Source organism: Ovis aries, chromosome X, assembly GCF_016772045.2.
Source record: "Ovis aries strain OAR_USU_Benz2616 breed Rambouillet chromosome X, ARS-UI_Ramb_v3.0, whole genome shotgun sequence".
NCBI classification, from domain to species: domain Eukaryota; kingdom Metazoa; phylum Chordata; class Mammalia; order Artiodactyla; family Bovidae; genus Ovis; species Ovis aries.
In genome coordinates, this window is record NC_056080.1 from 71,000,645 (window position 1) to 71,026,188 (window position 25,544).

Below are 25,544 nucleotides of genomic sequence, written 5' to 3' on the forward strand. Positions count from 1 at the left end.
TCTAATAATGAGTGATGTTGAGCATCTTTTCATGTGTTTGTTAGCCATCCGTATGTCTTCTTTGGAGAAATGTCTATTTAGTTCTTTGGCCCATTTTTTGATTGGGTCGTTTATTTTTCTGGAATTGAGCTGCAGAAGTTGCTTGTATACTTTTGAGATTAGTTGTTTGTCAGTTGCTTCATTTGCTATTATTTTCTCCCATTCAGAAGGCTGTCTTTTCACCTTGCTTATATTTTCCTTTGTTGTGCAGAAGCTTTTAATTTTAATTAGATCCCATTTGTTTATTTTTGCTTTTATTTCCAGAATTCTGGGAGGTGGATCATAGAGGATCCTGCTGTGATTTATGTCTGAGAGTGTTTTGCCTATGTTCTCCTCTAGGAGTTTTATAGTTTCTGATCTTACATTTAGATCTTTAATCCATTTTGAGTTTATTTTTGTGTGCGGTGTTAGAAAGTGATCTAGTTAAAACTGGTCAACCACTTGTAAAAGAATGAAACTAGATCCCTTTGATTCTTGATGAGTCTGGCTAATGGTTTGTCAGTTTTATTTATCTTCTCAAAGAACCATCTTTTAGGTTTTTTGACTATAGTCTTTGACTTAGTTGCTGTGTGTGTGTGTGTGTGTGTGTGTGTGTGTGTGTGTGTGTGTGTGTGTGTGTGTTTACATTATGGTCTCTTTTGTTTCTTTTGCATTAATTTCTAATCAAATTTTTCATGATTTCTTTCCTTCTAGTAACCCTGGGGTTCTTCATTTCTTCCTTTTCTAGTTGCTTTAGGTGTAGAGTTAGGTTATTTTTTGGACTGTTTTCTTGTTTCTTGAGGTAAGCCTGTATTGCTATGAACCTTCCCCTTAACACTGTTTTTACAGTGTCCCATAGGTTTTAGGTTGTTGTGTTTTCACTTTCATTTGTTACTATCCATATTTTATTTTTTTATTTCTTCTGCAATTTTTTTTAGTTATTCAGAAGCATGTTGTTTATCCTCCATATGTTAGAATTTTTAATAGTTTATTTTCCTGTAATTGACATCTAATCTTACTGCCTTGTGGTCAGAAAAAATGCTTGGAACGATTTCAATTTTTTTTTTTTTAATTTATGAAGGCTAGATTTATGGCCCAGGATGTGATCTATCCAGGAGAAGGTTCAATGTACACTTGAGAAAAAGGTGAAATTCATTGTTTTCTGGTGAAATGTCCTATAGATATCATTTAAGTCTAAGTGATCCATTGTATCATTTAAAGTTTGTGTTTCCTTGCTAATTTTCTGTATTGTTGATCTATCCATAGGTGTGAGTGGGGTAGTCTCCCACTATTATTGTGTTATTGTTAATTTCCCCTTTCATACTTGTTAGAATTTGCCTTATATATTGCGGTGCTCCTAAGTTGGATGCATATATATTTATAATTGCTATATCTTCTTATTGGACTGATCCTTTGATCATTATGTAGTGGCCTTCTTTGTCTCTTTTCACAGCCTTTATTTCAAAGACTATTTTATCTGATATGAGTATTGCTACTCCTGCTTTCTTTTGTTTTCCATTTCTGTGAAATAACTTTTTACAGCCTTTCACTTTCAGACTGTATGTTTACCTTGTTTTGAGGTGGGTCTCTTGTAGACAGCATATATAGGGGTCTTGTTTTTGTATCCATTCAGCCAGTCTTTGTCTTTTGGTTGGGGCATTCAACCCATTTGCATTTAAGGTAATTATTGATAAGTATGATCCAGTTTCCATTTACTTTGTTGTTCTTGGTTCGAGTTTATACACCTTTTCTGTTTCCTGTCTAAGGAAGATCCTTTAAAATTTGCTGAAGCTCTGGCTTGGTAGTGCTGAATTGTCTCTGCTTTTGCTTGTCTGTAAAGCTTTTGATTTCTCCTTCATATTTGAATGAGATCCTTTCTGGGTATAGCAATGTGAGTTTTAAGTTTTTCTCTTCAATCACTTTCTAAGCATGTCTCACTTTTCCTTTCTTGTCTGAAGAATTTCTATTGAGAGATCAGTGGTTATCCTTATGGGAATCCCCTTTTGTGTTTTTTCTTGTTTTTCCTTTGCTGCTTTTAATATATGTTCTTTGTGTTTGATCTTTATTAATTTAAGTAATATGTGTCTCGGGGTGTTTCAGCCTTTGGTTAATTTTGTTTGGGACTCTCTGTGTTTCTTGGACTTGGATGACTATTTCCTTCCCCATTTTAGGGAAGTTTTCAACTCTTATCTCCTCAAGTATTTTCTCATGGCCTTTGTTTTTGTCTTCTTCTTCTGGGTCTCCTATGATTCGAATGTTAAGACGTTTGAAATTGTCCTAGAGGTCTCTGAGATTTTCCATATTTCTTTTAATAATTATTTTTCCCTTTTTTCCTCTCTGCTTCATTTATTTCTACCATTCTATCTTCTACCTCACTTATCTTATCTTCTGCCTTAATTATCCTACTGTTCGTTTCCTCCAGAGTGCTTTTTATCTCATTTATTGTATTTTACATTACTGACTTTGTCTTTTTATTTCTTTTAGGTCCTTGTTAAACATTTCTTGCATCTTCTCAATCCTTGTCTCCAGACTATTTATCTGTAACTCCATTTTGTTTTCAAGATTTTGGATCATTTTCACTATCATTGTTATGACTTCTTTTTTCAGGTAGACTCCCTATCTCCTCCTCTATTGTTTGGTTTGTGGGCATTTGTCATGTTCCTTTACCTGCTGAGTATTTATTTGCCTTTTCTTTTTGTTTATATTGCTGTGTTTGGGGTGGCCTTTCTTTATTCTGGCAGTTTTTGGTTCCTCTTTATTGTGGAGGTTTCTCCCTGTGGGTGGGGTTGGACAAGTGGCTTGTCAAGGTTTACTGGTTAGGGAAGCTTGTGTCGGTGTTCTGGTGGGTGGAGCTGGATTTTTTCTCTCTGGAGTGCAGTGACATGTCCAGTAGTGAGTTTTGAGATGTCAATGCGTTTGGCGTGCCTTTGGGCAGCCTGTATATTAAAGCTCCGGTTTATTTTCCTGTGTTGCTGGAGAATTTGTAAGGTATGTCTTGCTCTGGAACTTGTTGTTTCTAGGGTGCAACTTGGTTTCAGTGTAGGTTTGGAGACTTTTGAATGATCTCTTACTGATTAATGTTCCTGGAGTCAGGAGTTCTCGGGTGTGCTCAGGTTTTGGACAGAAGCTTCCTGCCTATAGTTTTCAGTCTTATTATTACAGTAGCCTCAAGAATTCTCCATCCATACAGCACCAATGATAAAACATTTAGGTTAATGAGAAAATATTCTCTGCAATGAGGGAAACTCAGAAAGGTTCTCTGAGTTACACAAAGAAGAGAAGAGGGAGGCGGGAGACAGAGGTGACCAGGAGGAGAAGAGGAGGAATCAAAAGAAGAGAGAGCCATCTAACCATTAATCAAATCCTTATGTGCTGTCCACAGCCTAGAACACCCAGAGAGGGTCACAGAGTTACAGAGAGAAGAGAAGAGGGAGGAAGGAGATAGAGGTGACCAGGAGAAGAGGAGAAGTCAATAGGAAAGAGACAGATATAGCCAGTAATCAGTGTTTTCCACAGCCCAGAATACCCAGAGATTCAGAGTTGGGCAGAGAAGAGAAGGGGGAGGGAGGAGATAGAGGTAACCTAGGGGAGAAAAAGGGGAGTCAAAAGGGGGAAAAGGCAACCAAGCCAGTATTCATGCTCCTAAGTAAAAATGAGTACTGAAGAATGGATTCTTAAAGGTACAAAATTGACAAAAATTCCAAAAGGCAAAGATTAAAAATCTAGAGTAGAAGTTAGACTTTAAAAAATACAATATAAAAAAGATCACAAAAATTATAAAAATATATATATATATGTTGTTTGCTTTAAAAATAGGGTCTTTTTTTGCAAGTTAATAGTAGGTTATAAAAATGAAAGTTAAAGGAGTAATAAAGGACTTAAAAATAAAAATTAAAAATTATAATAGTAAAAATATAATACACCGAAGAACTGTACAGAAAAGATCTTCATGACACTGATAATCACGACAGTGTGGTCACTCACCTAGAGCCAGACATCCTGGAATGTGAAGTCAAGTGGGCCTTAGCAAGCATTACTACGAGCAAGGTTAGTGGAGGTGATGAAATTCCAGTTGAGTTTTTTTCAAATCCTGAAAGATGATGCTGTTGAAAGTGCTGCACTCAATATGCCAGCAAATTTGGAAAACTCAGTACTGGCCACATGACTGGGAAAGGTCAGTTTTTATTGCAGTCCCACAGAAAGGCAATGCCAAAGAATGTTCAAACTACTGCACAATCACACTCATCTCACACGCTAGTAAAGTAATTCTTAAAATTCTCTAAGCCAGGCTTCAACAATACATGAATTGTGAATTTCCAGATGTTTAAGCTGGTTTTAGAAAAGGCAGAGGAACCATAGATCAAATTGCCAACATCTGACGGATCATCAAAAAAGCAAGAGAGTTCCATAAAAACTTCTATTTTTGCTTTATTAACTATGCCAAAGCCTTTGACTGTGTGGATCACAATAAACTGTGGAAAATTTTTCAAGAGATGGGAATACAAGACCACCTGACCTGCTGTTTGAGAAACCTGTATGCAGGTCAGAATGCAACAGTTAGAACCGGACATGGAACAGCAGACTGGTTCCAAATAGGAAAAGGAGTACGTCAAGGCTGTATATTGTCACCCTGCTTATTGAACTTATATGCAGAGTACATCATGAGAAACATTGGGATGGAGGAAGCACAAGCTGGAATCAAGATTGTCAGGAGAAATATCGATAACCTCAGATATGCAGATGACACCACCCTTATGGCAGAAAAATTGGCAGGAGGAGAAGGGGACGATAGAGGATAAGATGGCTGGATGGCATCACTGACTCGATGGACGTGAGTTTGAGTGAACTCCGGGAGTTGGTGATGGACAGGAAAGCCTGGCGTGCTGCAAACCATGGGTTCTCAAAGAGTCAGACATGACTGAATGACTGAACTGAACTGAACTATGGCAGAAAGTGAAGAAGAACTAAAGAGTCTCTTGATGAAAGTGAAAGAGGAGAGTGAAAAGATTGGCTTAACGTTCAACATTCAGAAAACTAAGATCATGGCATCCAGTGCCATCAATGCATGGCAAATCGATGGGGAAACAGTGGAAACAGTGGCTGACTTTATTTTTCTGGGCTCCAAAATCACTGTAAATGGTGACTGCAGCCACAAAATTAAGACACTTACTCCTTGGAAGCAAAGTTATGACCAGCCTAGACAGCATATTAAAAAGCAGAGAGATTACTTTGTCAACAAAGGTCCATCTAGTCAAGGCTATGATTTTTCCTGTGGTCATGTCTGTATGTGAGAGTTGCACTATAAGGAAAGCTGAGCAGCAAATAATCGATGCTTTTGAGCTGTGGTGTTGAAGAAGACTCTTGAGAGACCCTTGGTCTGCAAGGAGATCCAAACGCCCCATCCTAAAGGAGGTCAGTCTTGGGTTTTCATTTGAAGGACTGATGTTGAAGCTGAAACCCCAATACTTTGGCCACCTGATGGGAAGAGCTGACTCATTTGAAAAGACCCTGGTGAAGGAAAGATTGAGGGCAGGAGGAGAGAGGGATGACAGAGGATGAGATGGTTGGATGATATCACAGACTCAGTGACATGGGTTTGGGTGAACTCTGGGAGTTGGTGATGGACAGGGAGGCCTGACGTGCTGTAGTTCATGGGGTCGCAGAGTCAGACACGACTGAGCGACTGAACTGAACTGAAAAATATATCTAGGAATTTCTCTGGAGCTGTTGTGGGCAGTGTGGAGTCAGTTCAGTTTCAGATAGCTCCTTGTTCCAGCTTATATTTCTCAAGATCTATAGGCCCCTTCCTATGTAGTTGGTGCTAACTACAGGGTTTTAATGTGTTGTACCTGTTACTTCCAAAGAGGTTCCCTCTGTTTATTTTGGCCTATTCTTTTTGCATGTCTCTTCAGTGTCTAATTTCTGCCCTGACACAAGGGGGGCGAAGGTGGTCACTTATTTAGGCTGACTTGTTCAGTTGTGCTGTGGGGAGGGAGCAACACTGCAAACAAATACAACTGGTGTGTGTGGGGAGCACACATAGTGTCTCAGCCACACTGGGTTTGCCCCCACTTATGGTGTGTGTGCATTCCCAGTCTAAACTTCTCAGGCTCCAGGTTGCTCTGCAGGGAACTGTTTAAAGCAGGCCCTGGTTTGCGTGCACTTCCCAGGACTTAGCTGCTAAGGCTCAGGTTCTCAGGTACTCCACAAAGGCACAGATTCGGTTGAGCCTGTGTTTTATGTCCTTCCCAAGTCCGAGTAGCTCAGGCTACCAAGTGCTTGCCAAGCGCACACTCCCCAGGTGTGGTGTGTCTTATCGCCTCCCCAGTTCCAGCTGCTCAGTTTCCTGGGTGTGCAGTGAGTGTGCTGTCTCAGGTGTGCTATGTGTCTCTTCTGGAGAGCTGATCTCTGGCTGCAACCCTCCTGGCAGATGTGAACAGTCCAGGATCTCAGGAAGATTTGGTTAGCAGCTGGGAGCCTGCTCACAGTTTGGTAAAGAATGCCATCTCTGGGGCCGAGATTGCACCTTTCCAGTTCTGGCTGTTGCCCGCCTGCCTTTTTTCCTCCAGCAGAGGATGGGGCTGTCCACTGCCAGCTAACTCTCCTCTGGTATTCACTCAGTCCTTTGTTCTGTGAGCAGGTCTGGCCGTGCCTTAGGTTAGGGCTTTTCATGGGAAAGTTCTCTCTCTCTCTCTTTTTTCTCTCTCTTTCTGTCTATCCCACAGTTTAGCTTGCTATCTCACATTAGCTCCCTCAGATTGCCTTCAGGGCATTCAGGCCTGGTCCTTACCCTAAGCAGTGCAACCTGTGCCTCCCTGTTCAGCCTCAGCTTGCTGGTGGTGGATACTAGTGCCGGGAGTTGCCATTAGGCATGTAATCTGTGGGGTTTATTTATTCATTTATTTATTTTTCCTCCCAGTTATGTTGCCCTCTGAGATTCCAAAGCTCCCCACAGACCCGCCAGTGAAAGGGTTTCCTGGTGTTTGGAAACTTCTGCTGTTTTATGACTCCCTCCCGGGATGGGTCTCCATCCCTAACTCTTTTGTTTCTCTTTTTATCTTTTATAGTTTGTCCTACCTCATTTCAAAGACAATGGGCTGCCTTTCTGGGTGCCTGGTATCCTCTGCCAGAATTCAGTTGTTTTGTGGAATTTGCTCAGCTTTCAAATGTTCTTTCAGTGAATTTGCGGGGGAGAAAGTGGTCTCCCCGTCCTATTCCTCTGCCATCTTAGGACCGCCCCCAATGTGGTATATTTGTCTGGTTTTGATATCAGGGTGATGGTGGCCTTGAGAGAGTCAATTCCTAGGCAGGTTGATAAGAAGTCCAGGGTCCACATGGATGAGGAGAAAGGTCCGGGGCTCTTGAACAGGAAATAAGTGTTTGGAATTCTCAAGGAGGAGGAAAGGACAAAGTTTTTTTTTTTTTTTTTTTCCTACATGCCTTAGTCTTAGTAAAGATTATATAAAAACAATGTATCCTGCTTGAGGACAAGTTTCTCCTTGAGCACCTTCTGACTAATCCTGTTATCTTAAAATGTATATTATGGCAGTGGGTTTAGTAAGATCTTTACAACTTTGAGACATTCTTTTGATTTATTGTAATAACCAGTTTAAAAAGTATATCACTCCCTTGCTAAAACTAGTGAGGGGGGCACTCTCTATCTCCCTTCTGATGTCTATGCCAGACGCTTTCTCTGTCCCCTTTCACTTTAATAAAACTCTGGTATACAAAAGCTCTTGAACAATCAAGCCTGGTCCCTGGTTCCAAAGCTAAATCTTCTTCTTTGGAGATCACAAATCCAATATCGTTCACCATAAGTTATCATCTTGGGGGCTCATCCAGGATCTTCAGGACAAGGTAAGAACACTCAGAGCTCTAGCCTCTCTGCTTTCTCAGTATACATGTTTTCTGCTTTGCTTTACTAACTCTATAATATGTTTGTGTAAATGAACGACATGCCCTGCTCAAAGCAAGTGATGAGCCCTGCTCTGTGGTTTCATGGTGCCTTGTGATGACTGAAGGCAGTCCCAGAAAGGGGATCCTTGTTGGGGACTTTATACCGACCCGCCAATGCCAAGAGACACCCAAAATCCCTGTGAAGGGAGAGGCCAGAAATGGGCAAAGTATGTGGACTGAATTTTCTTTTCTCAGTCTCCTTTTACTGGTCTCTTTGACCATTTCATAATTGCGTGGGGAATTAGAACTACTAACCTACTCTTTTGGTTCATAGACTCACTAGGGACTGGTGACCCATGCCGTTAATGTGTACTTTTACTGAGACCCCCTGTATGGAAGCACCTAGCCTTGCTGGGAGCCGAAAGTTGCAAGAGCGTGTTTGGGAGTGAAGTGGAGCTCTAGCTTTAGGAACGTCTCTTAGGCTAGAGATCACTCTCTTAGCTGTCTGCCTCAAGGGCCTCCAACCTGAAAGTGAATCTTTGTCTGATCTGTGTGGATACAAGCATTGCTGGTGACCATTAGATGTTTAAGGACACAGATAGGGCATTGCAGGTGTTATGCCCAAGGCACGAAATCTCCCAATGACCACCAGGGAGCTGATATCTGATGCAAAAGCAAGAGAGTTTTTAATACCAACCTCGAGCTGGGGCTCCCACTGTTACCGACGCAGTGGCTAAGGAGAGGAGCCCCGAACTCTGGGTTACATTGCTTATATAGGGTATTCTCAAGCGAAAAATTCAAAAAACAGGAGTTTCCGAGTTGGGAGATGTCTAATTGGTTACCTTCTGTGGAAGGGTTAGGTGTTGGGTTCTGATTGGTTTTCATTTCCCGGGCTGGCCACGGGTTCTAATTGGTTTCCATTTCCCGGGCTTAATTCAAATTTCCCGGGCAGGTCATAAGTCTTGAACGTAAAGTCAGGAGATCCTAATCTGGGATCTGATTGGCTCGCAGGTGATGGGGTGAGGTCAGGGGATTTCCAAAGACTCGTTCCTCAGAACTCTAAAATGGCAAAATGGAGTGGCTTAGGCTCTTCATTCCCCCCTTCTCAAGGACCCAGGACAGACTCAATCATGGGTCTGTAACCAGCTCTATATTTTCTTTCGCTAAGTGGGCGGCTGGAAGAGCTGTATATTGGGACCTGATGGAAGCATAAGTCGGGCCACAATGTGTTTACAGGGTGTGTGGCAGTCGTCTGGTTCAGCACCTCGTATGTCTCTCCATTTCGTAGTTTCCAGGTTACTTTAAAAGGTTGGTGTGAATTTTGGTCCTGGGCCACACCTAAAGCCTTCCAGCCCAGGAGGGAGACCACCAGGAGTAGCTGGGTAGCCATTTTACCTACTTTTGTTGTCTTCGCAGTTTCAGCTTGAGCGGGTTAGTTTTGTCTATTTCTGCCTTCCACTGGGGGAGGAACTCTTCTCGTAAGGCGAACAGGTCTGCAGGCCGTGTGTGGGTGTAGTGGACCCAAGCAGAGATGCTGTCAACTTTGAGAGCAGTTGGTGTCGCCAAGATGACAAGGAAGGGTCTCTTCCACCTAGGCTCTAGGGTCTCTTGGCGATGATGGTGTACGTACACCCAGTCTCCTGGCCAGTAGCGGTGAGGTTCAGGTGGAGGGCCTGATTCATATAGTGCTTTAAGCCTCTTCCATGTGTCCCTGTGGGAGTATTGTAAGGACCAGAGACAAAAAAGCAACTTCTGATCATCTATTTCTTTTAACACTTCTGCCTTTAGGTTAGGGATTAATGGGGGTTCAGTTCAGTTCAGTTCAGTTCAGTCGCTCAGTTGTGTTTGACTCTTTGCAACCCCATGAATCACAGCACACCAGGCCTCCCTGTTCATCACCATCTCCCAGAGTTCACTCAAACTCATGTCCATCGAATCCGTGATGCCATCCAGCCATCTCATCCTCGGTCGTCCCCTTCTCCTCCTGCCCCCAATCCCTCCCAGCATCAGAGTCTTTTCCAGTGAATCAACTCTTCACCTGAGGTGGCCAAAGGACTGGAGTTTCAGTTTTAGCATCATTCCTTCCAAAAGAAATCCCAGGGTTGATCTCCTTCAGAATGGACTGGTTGGATCTCCTTGCAGTCCAAGGGACTCTCAAGAGTCTTCTCCAACACCATAGTTCAAAAGCATCAATTCTTTGGCCGGAGGTATCCCATACATGATTTCAAAAGGGGTGAGTCCCAGTTGGTAAGGTGAGTTCTGCACCCGATACAGGGCAAAGGGGAGGAGAGCCACCCAGTCCCCGCCAGTCTCAGCAACTAGTTTTGTTAATGTCTCTTTAAGCGTCCTATTCATCCTTTCCACTTGCCCTGACCTCTGGAGCCTATAGGCACAGTGCAGCTTCCATCTAGCCCCCAAAGCCCGGCTATACCCTGGCTTACCTGAGACACGAAGGCTGGCCCATTATCTGACCCCACCTGTGCCGGAAACCCGAACCGTGGCAAGATGTCTTCAATCAGCTTTTTGGCCGCCACCTGTGCTGTTTCTCTCTTGGTGGGGAAAGATTCTACCCACTCTGAGAAGGTATCTATGAACACCAACAGGTATTTGTATCTGTATTTACCCGGTTTTACCTCAGTGAAGTCCACCTCCTGGAAGTCCTTCACCTCAGTGAAGTAAGCTCCTGGTCTTGTCCCCTGTTCTCTAATTCCTTGGTTGGCCGGATGAGGGACAGCGTTCATGAGCTGGCATGCTTTGCAGTTTGATACGATGTCTCCTACTATCGTCCTGACATCTTTCATGGTAATCTTGGCATGTCTAATCAGGTCTTGCATCTTGCAGGTTCCCAGGTGAGTGGCACGATGCACTTTTAGTAATACTTGTTTTCCTAGTTCTTCTGGGAGGATTAGAGAGCTGTCTGCTTCTCTCCACCACCCGGCCAGCTGTTGGGCCATAGGCAGGCTTTTTATCCAGTCTAAGTCTCTTGTTGAGTAATTGGGCAAAGCTGGCAGAATAGGGCTCCCTGGGTCAGGCAGCTGAAGAGTGGCCTCTATCATGGTATTCTGGGCTGCATCCCTGGCTGCCCTGTCTGCCAAGTTGTTTCCCTTGGTGTGTCTGGCTTCTGGTGCCCCAGGCAGTGTATTATGGCTAGTTTTTTTAGGAAGTCATAATGCTGAGAGGAGAGCTTTTATTTCTTCTTTGTTTCCAATCGTCTTACCCTCTGCCATGAGGAGTCCCCTCTCTGTGTAGATGGCCCCGTGTATGTGGGCAGTAGCAAAGGTGTATTGGCTATCAGCAATGATGTTAAGCTTTTTGTCCTTTCCCAACTGGAGGGCTTTTGTTAGGGCGATTAGTTCAGCCCTTTGAGCCGAAGTACCCGGAGGTAGTGCTTCTGCCCACACAATTTCGGTTTCCGTGGTTACAGCTGCCCCTGCATACCTGAGTCCATCTCTAACGAAACTGCTCGCGTCCGTATACCAGGTGACCTCAGCATCCACCAGGAGGTGATCTTGCAAGTCCTCTCGAGTCCCATGCACCTGGGCTAGTATGTCTCTGCAGTCATGGATTGGGGCTTCCAAGTCTGGGTTAGGAAGCAACGTAGCCAGATTGAGAGCAGTAGGCAGTAGAAAGATGATTCTGGAGGGGTTTAGCAGTATTCCCTGGTAGTGGGTCAGCTGAGCGTTGCTGATCCATCTATTTGGGGGTTGTTCCAGTATGCCCTCAATGGCATGGGGGGCATTTTGTGACATTTTGTGACGTCAGGCAACCCTAGGGTGGGGGCTGACAGCAGAGCCGTTTTAATAGTTTTGAAGGCGGTCTCCATCTGTTCTGTCCAGCTGAAAGGGGTGGTTCTTTTCGGTGGCTTCATATAAGGGTTTAGCCAGTTCCGCATAGTTTGGAATCCAAAGACGGCAGAAGCCAGCAGACCCCAAGAATTCTCTCACCCTTTGAGGTGAGTCTGGGGTTGGTATTTTGAGTATCATCTCCTTTCATGCATCTGACAGCCACCTCTGCCCTTCTTTTAACACATACCCTAAGTAGGTTACCATCTCCTTTCATGCATCTGACAGCCACCTCTGCCCTTCTTTTAACACATACCCTAAGTAGGTGACCTCTGGTTGGCATATCTGAGCCTTTTTGGCTGAGGCTCGGTACCCTAATTTTCCAAGGGTCCGCAATAGTTCTCAGGTGCCCACGAGGCAAGTCTGTTGGTCTTTTGCTGCAACTAAGAGGTCATCTACGTATTGCAACAAGGTTAGTTGGAGGTGCTGTTGTCTAAACTCACCCAGGTCTTCATGGAGGGCCTCATCGAAGATGGTGGGAGAATTTTTAAATCCCTGTGGCAGTCGCGTCCAGGTCAGCTGTCTGTTGATCCCGTCTTCCAGGTCGGACCTCTCAAAGGCGAAAAGCTCCTGGCTCTTGGGCACCAGGGATAGACTAAAGAAAGTGTCTTTTATATCTAGGACCATATACCAGTGATGATCTGGTGGGAGTGAGCTCAAGAGTTTGTATGGGTTTGGCACCATAGGATGAATATCTAGAACTCAGCGGTTAACTTCCCACAGGTCCTGTACAGGCCAATAGTCATGAGAATTTGGTTTTATAACAGGGAGCAGGGGAATGTTCCACACCAACTGACAGGGTCTCAAGATTTTCTGGGCTAGGAGCCTGCGGATATGGGGGGTGATTCCCTGTCAGGCCTCTAAGGTCATAGGACACTGTCTGATTCAGACAGGATTGGCCCCTGGCTTGAGATCTATATATATAGGAGGGCGGTGCCTAGCCAAGCCGGCTCCCCCTGTCTCAGGCCACGCTTCAGGGAATTCATCTAGCCACTTCTGGATGTCCGTTTGGGGAAGGGTCGGTTTTTGGTGCAGCCGATATTCATCCTCTAATTGAATTGTCAGTACTTGAATCGGCCTGCACGCCTGATCAAGTATTTTAGTTTCTCCTGAGAGGAAGTGAATTTGAGCTCCCATACTGATTAACAAGTCTCTTCCCAACAGTGGTACGGGGCATTCTGGGATGACCATAAAGGAGTGGGATACCCGGCCCGTGCCCAAATCCACCGATCTTCGAGTAGTCCATTGATATTTTTTCATCCCAGTGGCCCCCTGCATCCATGAAGTCTTTCTGGCCAATTTCCCTTGGGGCTCCAGCAAAACCGAATATTGAGCCCCTGTGTCGACAAGGAAGTCAATTGGGGTACCCTCCACTCTTAGGGTTACCCTGGGTTCGGGGAGGGGCGCCAAACCCTATCTCCCCTAGTCGCTCAGTTCATCGACGACCAGGATAGGGGTCTCTCGTGGTCTCTTCTTTTTCTTAGGGCATTCTTTGGCGCAGTGTCCTTCCTCCTTACAATAGGCACATTGGTTCTTTCCTAATGCTGGTCGCGTATGGGGGTAGCTTTTACCTTCAGCCGCTAGGCAGTGCAGCTGGTGTTCCCTTCCTCCCGAATCAGGAACTGTTGCTGCTAGCAGGATGCATGCCATATTGCGGGTCTGGCTGTCTGCTGCCTTAGCTTGTTTTTCCTCGGGGGTCTCTCGAGTATTGTAAACCCTTTCTGCCACTGTTATTAAATCCTGGATACTCTTTTCACCCAGGTGTTCTAGTTTTTGTAACTTTTTCCTGATGTCTGGAGCCGCCTGGTTGACAAAATGCATTATCAAAGCAGCCTGAGTGCCTTCTGCTTCTGGGTCCATGGGGGTGTATTGTCTAAAGGCCTCTATCAGCCTTTCCAGATAAGTGGCTGGACTCTCAGTGAGGCCTTGTTGGACATCTCCTACTCTAGCTAGGTTAGTGGGTTTCCGTGCAGCTGCCTTGAGCCCCCCCAACAGTCTGGTGGTAGACCCGGAGCCTCTCCTTACCTTGTGCCATATTGTAATCCCAGTAAGGTCACGATAAAGGAAAAGAGGTGTTAATTTCATCTATACTCGTGGTGGGTTCTCCATTTGCCCCTGGGACCCTTTTACGGGCCTCATTCTGTATTTTCTCTCTCTCTTCTGTGGTGAAGAGAATCTGGAGCAGCTGTTGACAGTCGTCCCAGGTGGGCTGATGAGTAAAAAGCACAGTCTCTAGAAGGTTAGTTAGATCTCTAGGGTTATCTGATAACTTAGCATTCTGTGACCTCCAGTTATATAGGTCACTGGTAGAGAAGGGCCAGTATTGATGAGGTTGGTTCCCTTCCTCATTGGGGGGACCAGCCACTCGTAAAGGGAGGGCAACAGTTGAGTCTACCGGGCCCGCCGGAGACATGGCTCGCCTATGGCGAGTATTTTGTGCAGGCCCCCCTTCTGATGCGTCGGCCCTAGGTGGAGGGATAGCAGGGGCCCGCAGTGGCTCGAGGGGTTAGTAAGGGGGTGGGAAGAGAAGTTCTTCCTCTGTTCCCCCTTGTAAAATGGGGTACAGCGGCACCTTTGGTTCAGGTTCCTTGGGATATTTCAGGTTCTTTCCTATACGTGTCACCAGTACCTGCATGGTGGAGAATCCCTGTTGAGGCAAGAAGGTTTTACCCATGGAGGGGGGCACAATATGAGATCTTCCCACACTATGACATAGGGAACTTGGTCAGGGTGCCTGCTCCACAGTTGAAAGATGATATCTCGAACTCAGTGCATGGTTTCCAAGTCAAAGGTGCCCTCTGGGGGCCATCCCTCGTGGAAGGTTGGCCATTCCGCACTGCAAAAAGTGATTAATTTATCTTTCTTAATTTCCACACTGAGGTCATGTGAGCGCATCTTGACCTCCTTAAAATGGTCAGTGATCAGGGATAAAGGGGTAGCGTTAGATTGACTTTGCCCCATCATTCCTAGATCAGTCAGATGTTGGTAAATTAACACAGACAGTACAGATAGCCACACAGACAGAGAGATAGAAGATACAGACCTCCGGGAGTCCGAAGGCAAAACTGAAAGTAAGACGACGGCCTCCGGCCGTTCAGTGGGAGCGACCCACTATCGTCTACAGAAAACAGGGGCACTCCGTTCCCTCCGAAGGGGCCAGGGACGTCTCCCAACAACCCGCACTGGTGACCCATAGGTTTGTCCACCTGAGTCATGTACTGGTCTCAGAAAATAGGCCTTGTCAGAAACAAAGAGACAGAGAGGAGCTTACTGGCTGTGGATAACTCTCCGGATCGGTTTCCCTGCGGGGCCGGTGGGAGATCCCGGACGAGCCCCCAAATGTTATGTCCAAGTCACAAAATCTCCCAATGACCACCAGGGAGCCGATATCTGATGCAAAAACAAGAGAGTTTTTATTACCAAGCTCGAGCTGGGGCTCCCACCATTACGGACACAGTGGCTAAGGAGAGGAGCCCCGAACTCTGGGTTACATTGCTTATATAGGGTATTCTCACAGGAAAAATTCGAAAAACGGGAGTTTCCGAGTTGGGAGATGTTTAATTGGTTAACTTCTGTGGAAGGGTTAGGTGTTGGGTTCTGATTGGTTCTCATTTCCCGGGCTGGCCATGGGTTCTAATTGGTTCCCATTTCCCGGGCTTAATTCGAATTTCCTGGGCAGGTCATAAGTCCTGAATGCTGGCCACGGGTTCTAATTGGTTCCCATTTCCCGGGCTTAATTCTAATTTCTCAGGCAGGTCATAAGTCCTGAACGTAAAGTCAGGAGATCCTAATCTGGGATCTGATTGGCTCGCAGGTGGTGGGGGTGAGGTCAGGGGATTTCCAAAGACTCTTTCCTCAGAACTCTAAAATGGCAAAATGGAGTGGCTTAGGCTCTTCACAGGATCTGGTCAGATTGAAAGTGCAGCAGGCTTCTTCCTTTGGTAGTGCTAGCTCTTAGCAGACCAGAGAAAGCTCTTGAATGGCTTCTGTCTCAACTCCTTAGGTATTTCTTTTGTGGAAGCTGTGGAAATGAACTGGAAGTATTGGTCCTAGTAGCTTGAGGGCAAAAATAACTTTTTGCTCACTGGCCAAGCTCTTTTGCTATCACATATACTGGTGTGGTGACACTCAGAAGGGACATCTTGGTTGTTGTTCATCCCTTTATGATTCACTGTTTCTACTGTGGTCAGGACTGTATTCAAGAATGTCCATAGGCATACAGAACATGGATGCTTCCCATAGTAGACCTAGCTTGGGAAACATTCCAGAAAGCTACTCTGCTCCACCCTGGGTGGCATCAGAGGAAAAGGGCAAATCAAAGGTCTTGGTGGTAAGAAACTGAAAATCAATCTGGGATACCATTAGGTCTACCTCTGATGCATCTCCACCCCACCTCGGTGGTAGAACCAGGAAGGACAAGTAAGGCACCTGCATCACTAAGGGACAGACTAAGTCCAATCAGGAAAGGAAAACTTAGGTGGAAAGTCTGTCTATGCCCCCATCTAGAGCAGGGAGGGATACTTCCAGTGGAAAGAAAATCACAGCTGTAGATGATGTTTTTTCTCTCTTACAGATGGGAGCTAATAGTTCCAGAACCACTCCTTTAAGATGTATTAAAAAATGAAATAAAACTGGGACAAGTTTGATCCCCAAACTTTAAAAAAGGCACGCCTGATCTTCTGTGATACTTAATGACCACAGTATCCTTTGGAAGATGAGGAACACTGGCCAGTTGAAGGGTCTTTTAATTATAATACTGTTTTACAATTATACCAGTTCTGTAGAAAACAAGAAAAATAGGTGTAAGTGCCATATATGCTGCTCTTTATCTCTCTGCAAGATATGCCAGACTTGTGTCCTAAGGGTGCAGATTTGGGTGTGAAAACTAAAGCTGCCGCCTGTCCTCTTACTTGGCCCCAGTATCCAGGGCTCCCAACTGAACAGACTGAGAATCAGGGCACCCTTCCAGGAGAGGTTGCCTCAGTCTCATTAGAAATTCAAGCAGTCCCAATTGTGGTCAAGACTATTTAGAGGATCCAAAAAGTACATAGAAGCCTCTACAGGACTAACTTTACTTTATGACCTGACCTTACTTGGAGAGATGTAAAGTACATCTTGGGATAGGCGCTGCTGACTCCTGACTCGAGAGCTTGAGTTCCGGGGAAAGTTGCTACTTTTGGTGATGAAAGGCTTGACTGTGAGACAAGGGGAAAGAGGGAACACGGAATAGCCCTCCTTCCTACTGGGAGTCAAGCAGTTTCCATAACAGAGCCACGTTGTCAGATGTATTCTTAAAGGACTCAAGCGAGTGTACACTAAGACTTTAAAATTATGCTAAGTTGGCTGACATAGAACAGGGATAAACTCCTGCTGCTACTGCTGCTAAGTCGCTTCAGTCGTGTCCGCCTCTGGGCGACCCCATAGACGGCAGCCCACCAGGCTCCTCCATCCCTGGGATTCTCCAGGCAAGAGCACTGGAGTGGGTTGCCATTTCCTTCTCCAATGCATGAAAGTGAAAAGTCAAAGGGAAGACGCTCAGTCATGTCAGACTCTTCCTAGTAAATTCCAAATAGACTGTAGGATCTCCACAAGTTTATTGTCATTGATTCTGAAAATTCAGAGGGAGAAATAATCTTCAAAGATAGATTCATCACTCAGTTGGCTCCAGCTATCTGCTGTAAGCTACTACAACAGGCGTTTGGACTGAATTAGTCTTTAGAAAAACTGTTGCAGCTGGCTCAGACAGTATATTATGATAGAGAATATGAGGAGGAAAATAAAAGTCAAAAAAGAACCAGGCAAAGACTGAAGCTTCAGCACGGCTGTTAGATCCACTCTGAAACAGCCTGAGGAAAAATGCGCAGAGGGACCCAGGTGAAAAGGGATTTACTTGTTATTACTGTGGAAAGGAGGGCTATCTAAGCTAACCCTGCTCCGTGTCTGGTCTGTAAAGGACCACATCTGAGGAGAGATTGCCCTCTGAGACATAGGCCCCAGGAGTTGGACTCTCAAGGCAATTGGGACTGAAGGTGCCCAGGGATCCCCACACAAGTTCCCATCCTAATTACACCTGAGGAACCCCAAGTATTAATAACTGTGGGGGCCAATCAGTTGATTTTACTTTGGACACTGGGGCAAATTTCTCTGTGGTCACTGAAGACCCTGGTCTGCTTTCCTCCTGATCAGCTGCCTTAATGGGACTGTCTGGATGAGCCAAATGTTATTGTTTCAGTTGTCCTTTAAGCTGCAACAAGGACTCTTGTGCTGTTTTCTCATGAGTTTCTAATTGTGCCAGAGTCTCCCTCACCCTTTTCAGGGAGGGATATACTGAGCAAGGTCCGAGCCGGGGGTGGCCTCTGTTTTCATGAATATGGAGACTACTCTTTCTCTCCCATTAATTGAACAGAATGTAAATCCTAAAGTGTGGGCTGATGGAAAAACTGTGGCTCGAGTACAGAATGCTGTTGCTGTCATTATCAAGCTCAAAGACTCCCACATATTTCCACATCAAAAGCAGTATCCATTAAAGCCTGAGGCCAAGGGTTAAAACTCATCATTGAAAATTTAAAGGAACAGAGGCTATTAACTTCCTGTAATAGTCCATACACCAGTCCTATTTTGGGTGTGAAAAAGTCAAATTATAAATAGAGACTAGTTCAAGATTTATGAATAATAAATGAGGCTGTGGTCCCTTTTACTCATATGCCAAAAACAAATGGATTTTCTTGCTTACAGGTCTGAGTGGACACTTTTGCTAGATGGATTGAGGCCTATCCCTGCTGTAGTGAACAGGCTAAGGAAGTTAAAAAAATTTTAATCCATGAAATTATTCCCGGGTTTGGGCTGCCACAGAGCCTCCAGAGCAACAATGGCTACACCTTTAAAGCTGCTGTAAGTCAAGGGGTGTCATAAACTCTAGTAATAGAATATCACTTTCACTATTCCTGGAGACCCCAATCTTTAGGAAAGGTAGAAAAGGCTAATGACATTATTAAGAGACATCTGCATAGATTAACCCAAGAAACACAAGAAAGTTGGTTTAAAGTTATACCCATAGCTTTAATGAGGGCTTGAACTGCCCCTAAAAAGAAGGGACTGTCTTTATGACAGACTGTTTTTGCACACATATATTATTGTAAATCCTAAAGCCTTAGAATTAATTAACTATGTTACACAGCTTTCAGCTTTCAACAGACATTATGAGAACTCTGGGAGGTGAGCCCTGACCCAGCCTCCATAATCTGTCTAATTTCTGGGTCTGTGGACCGGTCCTCCTCCTCATCAATTGAAGGATTCCCATGGTGGGCTTCTCCATTTCAAGGAAAGGACTTACTTCAACTCTATGCATACCTTCACCAAGAGCAATCATATGTGACGCCTCTTCTTGATCTGATGACATCTAGCAATCTTAAGATGGACTGATGTAACTATGTACAAAATGTAACTTTTAATTCTGATTATGTTTTAACTTGGTTTAATGACTATTTTGCTGTACATAAGAAGGTGAATGGGTCTAGATCTGGTGGTTTTCTACCTGATGCTTATCAAATATGGTATGAGGCCATATGGCTAACTTCTGAAGAGGGACACCTACTATCTAATGCTCCCATATGCTGGGAACTAACAGAGCCATCCCTGGAAGTTAGATGACAACTTAATTATAATGACTGGAAACAATTGGGACTTTGGGGCCTCAAGAAATATGCAATGAAATCATTCCTGTGTTTTTCAATCCCAGTTCAGGTCGTCCTTTTGCCTGGTCAGCCACTGATTGGGACTGGATCCCACAGTCAGGCTGGCTTGCCCCAAATGGGACCTACTGGATATGTGGCTCTTATCTATGGGTGTGGCTTCCCCCTTGCTGGATAGGCAGATGCACCCACAGTTCAGTTCAGTTCAGTCACTCAGTCGTGTCCGACTCTATGCGACCCCAAGAATCGCAGCACGCCAGGGCTCCCTGTCCAACACCATCTCCCAGAGTTAACTCAGACTCATATCCATCGAGTCCATGATGCCATCCAGCTATCTCATCCTCTATCGTCCCTTCTCCTCCTGCCCCCAATCCCTCCCAGCATCAGAGTCTTTTCCAACAAGTCAACTTTTCGCATGAGGTGGCCAAAGTACTGGAGCTTCAGCTTTAGCATCATTCCTTCCAAAGAAATCCCAGGGTTGATCTCCTTCAGAATGGACTGGTTGGATCTCCTTGATGACCAAGGGACTCTCAAGAGTCTTCTCCAACACCACAGTTCAAACTCATCAATTCTTCGGCACTCAGCCTTCTTCACAGTCCAGCTCTCACATACATGACCACAGGAAAAACCATAGCCTTGACTTGACGAACCTCAGTCGGCAAAGTAATGTCTCTGCTTTTGATATGCTATCTAGGTTAGTCATAACTCTTCTTCCAAGGAGTAAGCGTCTTTTAATTTCATGGCTGCAGTCACCATCTGCAGTGATTTTGGAGCCCAAAAAGATAAAGTCTGATAGTGTCTCCACTGTTTCCCCATCTATTTCCCATGAAGTGATGGGACCAGATGTCATGATCTTCGTTTTCTGAATGTTGAGCTTTAAGCCAACTTTTTCGCTCTCCTCTTTCACGTTCATCAAGAGGCTTTTAGTTCCTCTTCACTTTCTACCATAAGGGTGGTGTCATCTGCATATCTGAGGTTATTGATATTTCTCCAGGGAATCTTGATTCCAGCTTGTGTTTCTTCCAACCCAGCGTTTCTCATGATGTACTCTGCATAGAAGTTAAATGAGCAGGATGACAATAAACACCCTTGACGTACTCCTTTTCCTATTTGGAACAAGTCTGTTGTTCCATGTACAGTTCTAACTGTTTCTTTCTTACCCGCATACAGATTTCTCAAGAGGCAGGTTACGTGGTCGGGTATTCCCATCTCTTTCAGAATCTTCTACAGTTTATTGTGATCCACACAGTCAAAGGCTTTGGCATAGTCAATAAAGCAGAAATAGATGTTTTTCTGGAACTCTCTTGCTTTTTCCATGATCCAGCAGATGTTGGCAATTTGATCTCTGGTTCCTCTGCCTTTTCTAAAACCAGCTTGAACATCAGGGAGACCATGGTTCACTTATTGCTGAAGCCTGGCTTGGAGAATTTTGAGCATTACTTCACTAGCATGTGAGATGAGTGCAATTGTGTGGTAGTTTGAGCATTCTTTGGCATTGCCTTTCTTTGGAGTTGGAATGAAAACTGACCTTTTCCAGTCCTGTGGCCACTGCTGAGTTTTCCAAATTTGCTGCCATATTGAGTGCAGCACTTTCACAGCATCATCTTTCAGCATTTGAAACAGCTCCACGGGAATTCCATCACCTCCACTAGCTTTGTTCATAGTGATGCTTTCTAAGGCCCACTTGACTTCACATTCCAAGATGTCTGGCTCTAGATTAGTGATCACATCATCATGATTATCTGGGTAGTGAAGATCTTTTTTGTACAGTTCTTCCATGTATTCTTGCCACCGCTTCTTAATATCTTCTGCTTCTGTTAGGTCCATACCATTCCTGTCCTTTATCGAGTCCATCTTTGCATGAAATGTTCCTTTAGTATCTCTAATTTTCTTGAAGAGATCTCTAGTCTTTCCCATTCTGTTGTTTTCCTCTATTTCTTTGCATTCATCGCTGAAGAAGCCTTTCTTAACTCTGCATGGCTTCATATTTTCAGGGTTTCCAGGGAAGCCTGCTAATCTGCCATACCTTAGCCATACCTTAAAACTAATTGGGCAAGGTCTGTATTTCACTGGTATGATTATCTAGCTGCAATATTTTTTTCCCTCTCCAAGAATTACAGATGTTGTGCTATGATTTCATGCTCTAACTTTACTTAACAAGCTTAACAAGTTTCTCAAAAAGGTATTTCAGCCCTTAATACCAAACAAATACAAATTAGAAAGATGGTTTTACAAAACAGATTGGCCTGAGATATTCTATTGGCCACACAAGGAGAAACTTGTGCTATTATTCATACTCAATGCTGTACATATATACCAGATATGAATACTAATGTTACTCAGTTTACTAAACACATGGACAAGATGATTCAAGCTATGGATTCTCCTGAAGCCTCAGTCACCTAACTTTGGGAAACATTAACTAGCTCCCCATGGTGGAAAACTATCTTAATCATAATAATTTTAATTGTTCTGTTTTTACTGTTTGATCCCTGCATCTGCAAATGTGTAACTGGATCTGTTTCTAACCATCTAAAAGCTTTTAAGTTACAAATGGTTGCCCAGACTCCTACGAGTGCCACAGCCTCCTCCAACTATTACTTGGGACCCCTGAGTCAGAGGATTAGGAGAATATGTTGTCTCAACAATTTAGAGACGATGCCTCTCAGAGCAGGAAGTAGTTATGGAATGAAAATGATGCCCCTTTCCCTTGGCAACATAATTCTCCTAAAAGAAAAGGAGGGGCTGAGAGAGTCAATTCCTAGGTAGGTTGATAAGGAGTCCGGGTTCCACAAGGAGGAGGAGAAAGGAGTCTGGGGCTCTCAAGGAGGAGATAAGGGTCTGGAATTCTCAAGGAGGAGAAAAGGAAAAACTTTTTTTCTACATTCCTTAGTCTTAGTAAGGATTATATAACAACAATGTATCCTGCTTGAGGACAAGTTTTCTCCCTTTTGAGAACCTTCTGATTAATCCTGTTATCTTAAAATATATATTATGGGAGTGGGTCTGGTAAGATACTTACAACCTTGGGACATTCTTTTGATTTATTGTAATAACCAGTTTAAAAATGTATATAGCTCCCTTGCTTAGACAAGTGAGGGGGGCACTCTCTCTCCCCCTTCTGATGTATATGTCAGAAGCTTTCTCTATCCCTTTTCACTTTAATAAAACTCTGCTACACAAAAGTTCTTGAGTGATCAAGCCTGGTCCCTGGTCCTGAAGCTAAATCTTCAGAAATCATGAGTCCAACATCATTCATCTTAAGCTCTCAGCCTTACTGAATTAGTTGGTGTGTGTTCCTCCCTCTGCAATTTTTTTTTTAATCTGATCAGCAGCATTTTATTATAAAATCAACAGGGAATCATGACCTGGTGACTCATGCTGGAGTGTACAGTTGTTCTTAGCTTATCTAAAAAGGAAGAAGAGTTCATTAAAGTTCAAGTGTTGAGAATACACATCTGAAAACCTAGGTTTTTTTTTTTTTTATTTTACTTATTTATTTTAATTGGAGGCTAATTACTTTACCATATTATATTTGTTTTGCCATACGTCAACATGAATCTGCCATGGGTGTACATTTGTTCCCTATCCTGAACCTCCTCCCACATCCCTCCCCATACCATCCCTCTGGGTCATCCCAGTGCACCAGCCCCAAGCATCCTGTATCCTGCATCGAACCTGGACTGGCGATTCATTTCTTATATGATATTATACATGTTTCAATGACATTCTCCCAAATCATCCCACCCTCTCCCTCTCCCACCTCTGCAATTTTTTAAATGAGTTTGAGCTGGATTTGTGTTAACTTTCTTTAAAAGTTTGATAGAATTCAGCTGTGAAGTCATCAGGTCCTGGGGTTTTGTTTGTAGGAAGATTTTTTGTTACAGTTTACATTGCATTGCTTGTGATTGTTCTGTTCATATTTCCTATTTCTTCCTGGTTCAGTCTTGGAAGGTTATACTTTTCTAAATATTTTTTCATTTCTTCCAGGTTTTTCATTTTATTCTATATAGTTCCTCAAAGTAGTCTCTTATGATCCATTGTATTTCTGTGTTATTTGTTGTGACTTTTCATTTTTTATTTCTAACTTTATTGATTTAAATTTTCTCCCTTTTTCTCTTGATGACTCTGGCTAATGGTTTGTCAATATTATCTTTCAAAGGACCAGTTTTTAATTTATTGATCGTTGCTATTGTTTCCTTCATATTTTTTCATTTATTTTGGCTCTGATCTTTATGATTTCTTTCATTCTGATAACTCCAGGGGTTTTTTTTTTTTTTTTTTGATTGTTCTTTTTTTTTTTTTTTGCTTTAGTTGTAAGATTACATTTTATTATTTGATGTTTTTTCTTATTTCTTGAGGTAAACTTTTATTTTTATAAATTTCCACCTTATCACTGTTTTTGCTGCATGCCATAGATTTTGGCTTATCATCTTTTCGTTTTCATTTCTTTCTAGATTTTTTTTTTTAATTTCCTGGTTGATTTCTTCTATGATCTCTTGATTATTTAGACATGTGCTGTTTAGCCTCCATGTGTTTTTACATTTTTTCCTGTAATTGATATCTAATCTTATAGTGTTGTGGTCAGAAAAAAAAAAAATGCTTGATACAATTTCAGTTTTCTTAAATTTACCAAGGCTTGATTTGTGACCCAAAAAGTGATCTATCCTGGAAAATGTTCCATGTGCACTTGAGAAAAAAATGCATTCTACTGTTTGGGATTGTAATGTCCTGTAGATATCAATTAGGTTCTCCTGTTACAAGCTATTATTTAAGATATGTTTCCTTATTAATTTTATGTTTGGATGGTCTGTCATTTGGTTTGAGTAAGGTGTTAAGTCCTCCACTATTATTTAGTTACTATCAATTAACTTTTTATATGGTTAGCATTTGTCTTATGTATTGTGTTCCCATGTTTGGTGCATATATATTTATAATTGTTATATCTTCTTCTTAGATTGATATCTTCATTATTATGTATTATCTTTCTTGGTCTCTTACAACAGTTTTTGATCTTAAAGTCTGTTTTATTTAATATGATTATTGCTACCCCAGCTTTCTTTTGATTTTCATTTCCATGGAATATCTTTTTCCAGCCCCTCACTTTCAGTCTGTATGTGTCCCGAGGTCTGAAGTAGGTCTCTTGTAAACAGCATATATACAGTTCTTGTTTTTCTATCCATTCAGCCAGTTTGTGTCTTTTGATTGGAACATTTAATTCATTTACATTTAAGGTAACTATTGTTATGCACAATCCTATTACCATTTACTTTTTTGTTTTGGGTTTGTTTTTGTAGGTCTTTTCTTTCCTTGTGTTCCCTGTCTAGGGAAGTTCCCTTACCATTGGTTTTAAAGCTGGTTAGATGGTTCTGAATTCTTCTAACTTTTGCTTATCTGTAAAACTTTTGATGTCTCTGTTGAATCTGAATGAAATCCTTGCTGGATAGAGTAATCTTTGTTGTAGTTTTTTCCCTTTCATCACTTTTTAAAAAATATATATCCTGCCACTCCCCTCTGGCCTGAAGAGTTTCTGCTAAAAGATCAGCTGTTAACTTCTGGGGATACCTATATATGTTATATGGTGCTTTACCCTTGCCACCTTTAATAGCTTTTTTTCTTTTTGCTTAATTTTTGTTACTTTGATTAGTATGTGTCTTGGGGTGTTTCCCTTTGGGTTTATCCTGTATCAGACACTTTGGGCTCCTGAGACTTGGGTGGCTGTTTACTCTCTCATGTTAGGTAAGGTTTTTTACTATAATCTCCTCAAACATTTTCTCATACCCTAACTTTTCTAATCTTCTCTGAGACCCCCATAATTTGAATGTTGTGCTTAATGTTGTCCCAGAAGTCACTAAGCCTGTCCTCATTTCTTTTAATTCTTATTTCTTTTCTTTTTTGTTTGTTTTGCTTCAATTATTTCCAACATTGTATTCTTCAGCTCACTTATAGACTCTTATTCCTTAGTTATTCTGCTATTGGTTCCCTGTAGTGTATTTTTTTAATGTGAGTTATTATGTTGTTCATTGATGATCGTCTGTTCTTTATCTCTTTTAGTTCTTTTTTAAGACTTTCTTGTGCCTTCTCAATTTGTGCCTCT

General features: G+C 43.0%; 2 pseudogenes; one reads left to right on the plus strand and one right to left on the minus strand.

The window, feature by feature from the left end:
• Nucleotides 1–25,544, plus strand: part of LOC132658803 (endogenous retrovirus group PABLB member 1 Env polyprotein-like) — a 57,342-nt pseudogene that overhangs the window by 31,518 nt on the left and 280 nt on the right.
• LOC106991263 (uncharacterized) lies at nt 12,099–13,616 on the minus strand (annotated as a pseudogene).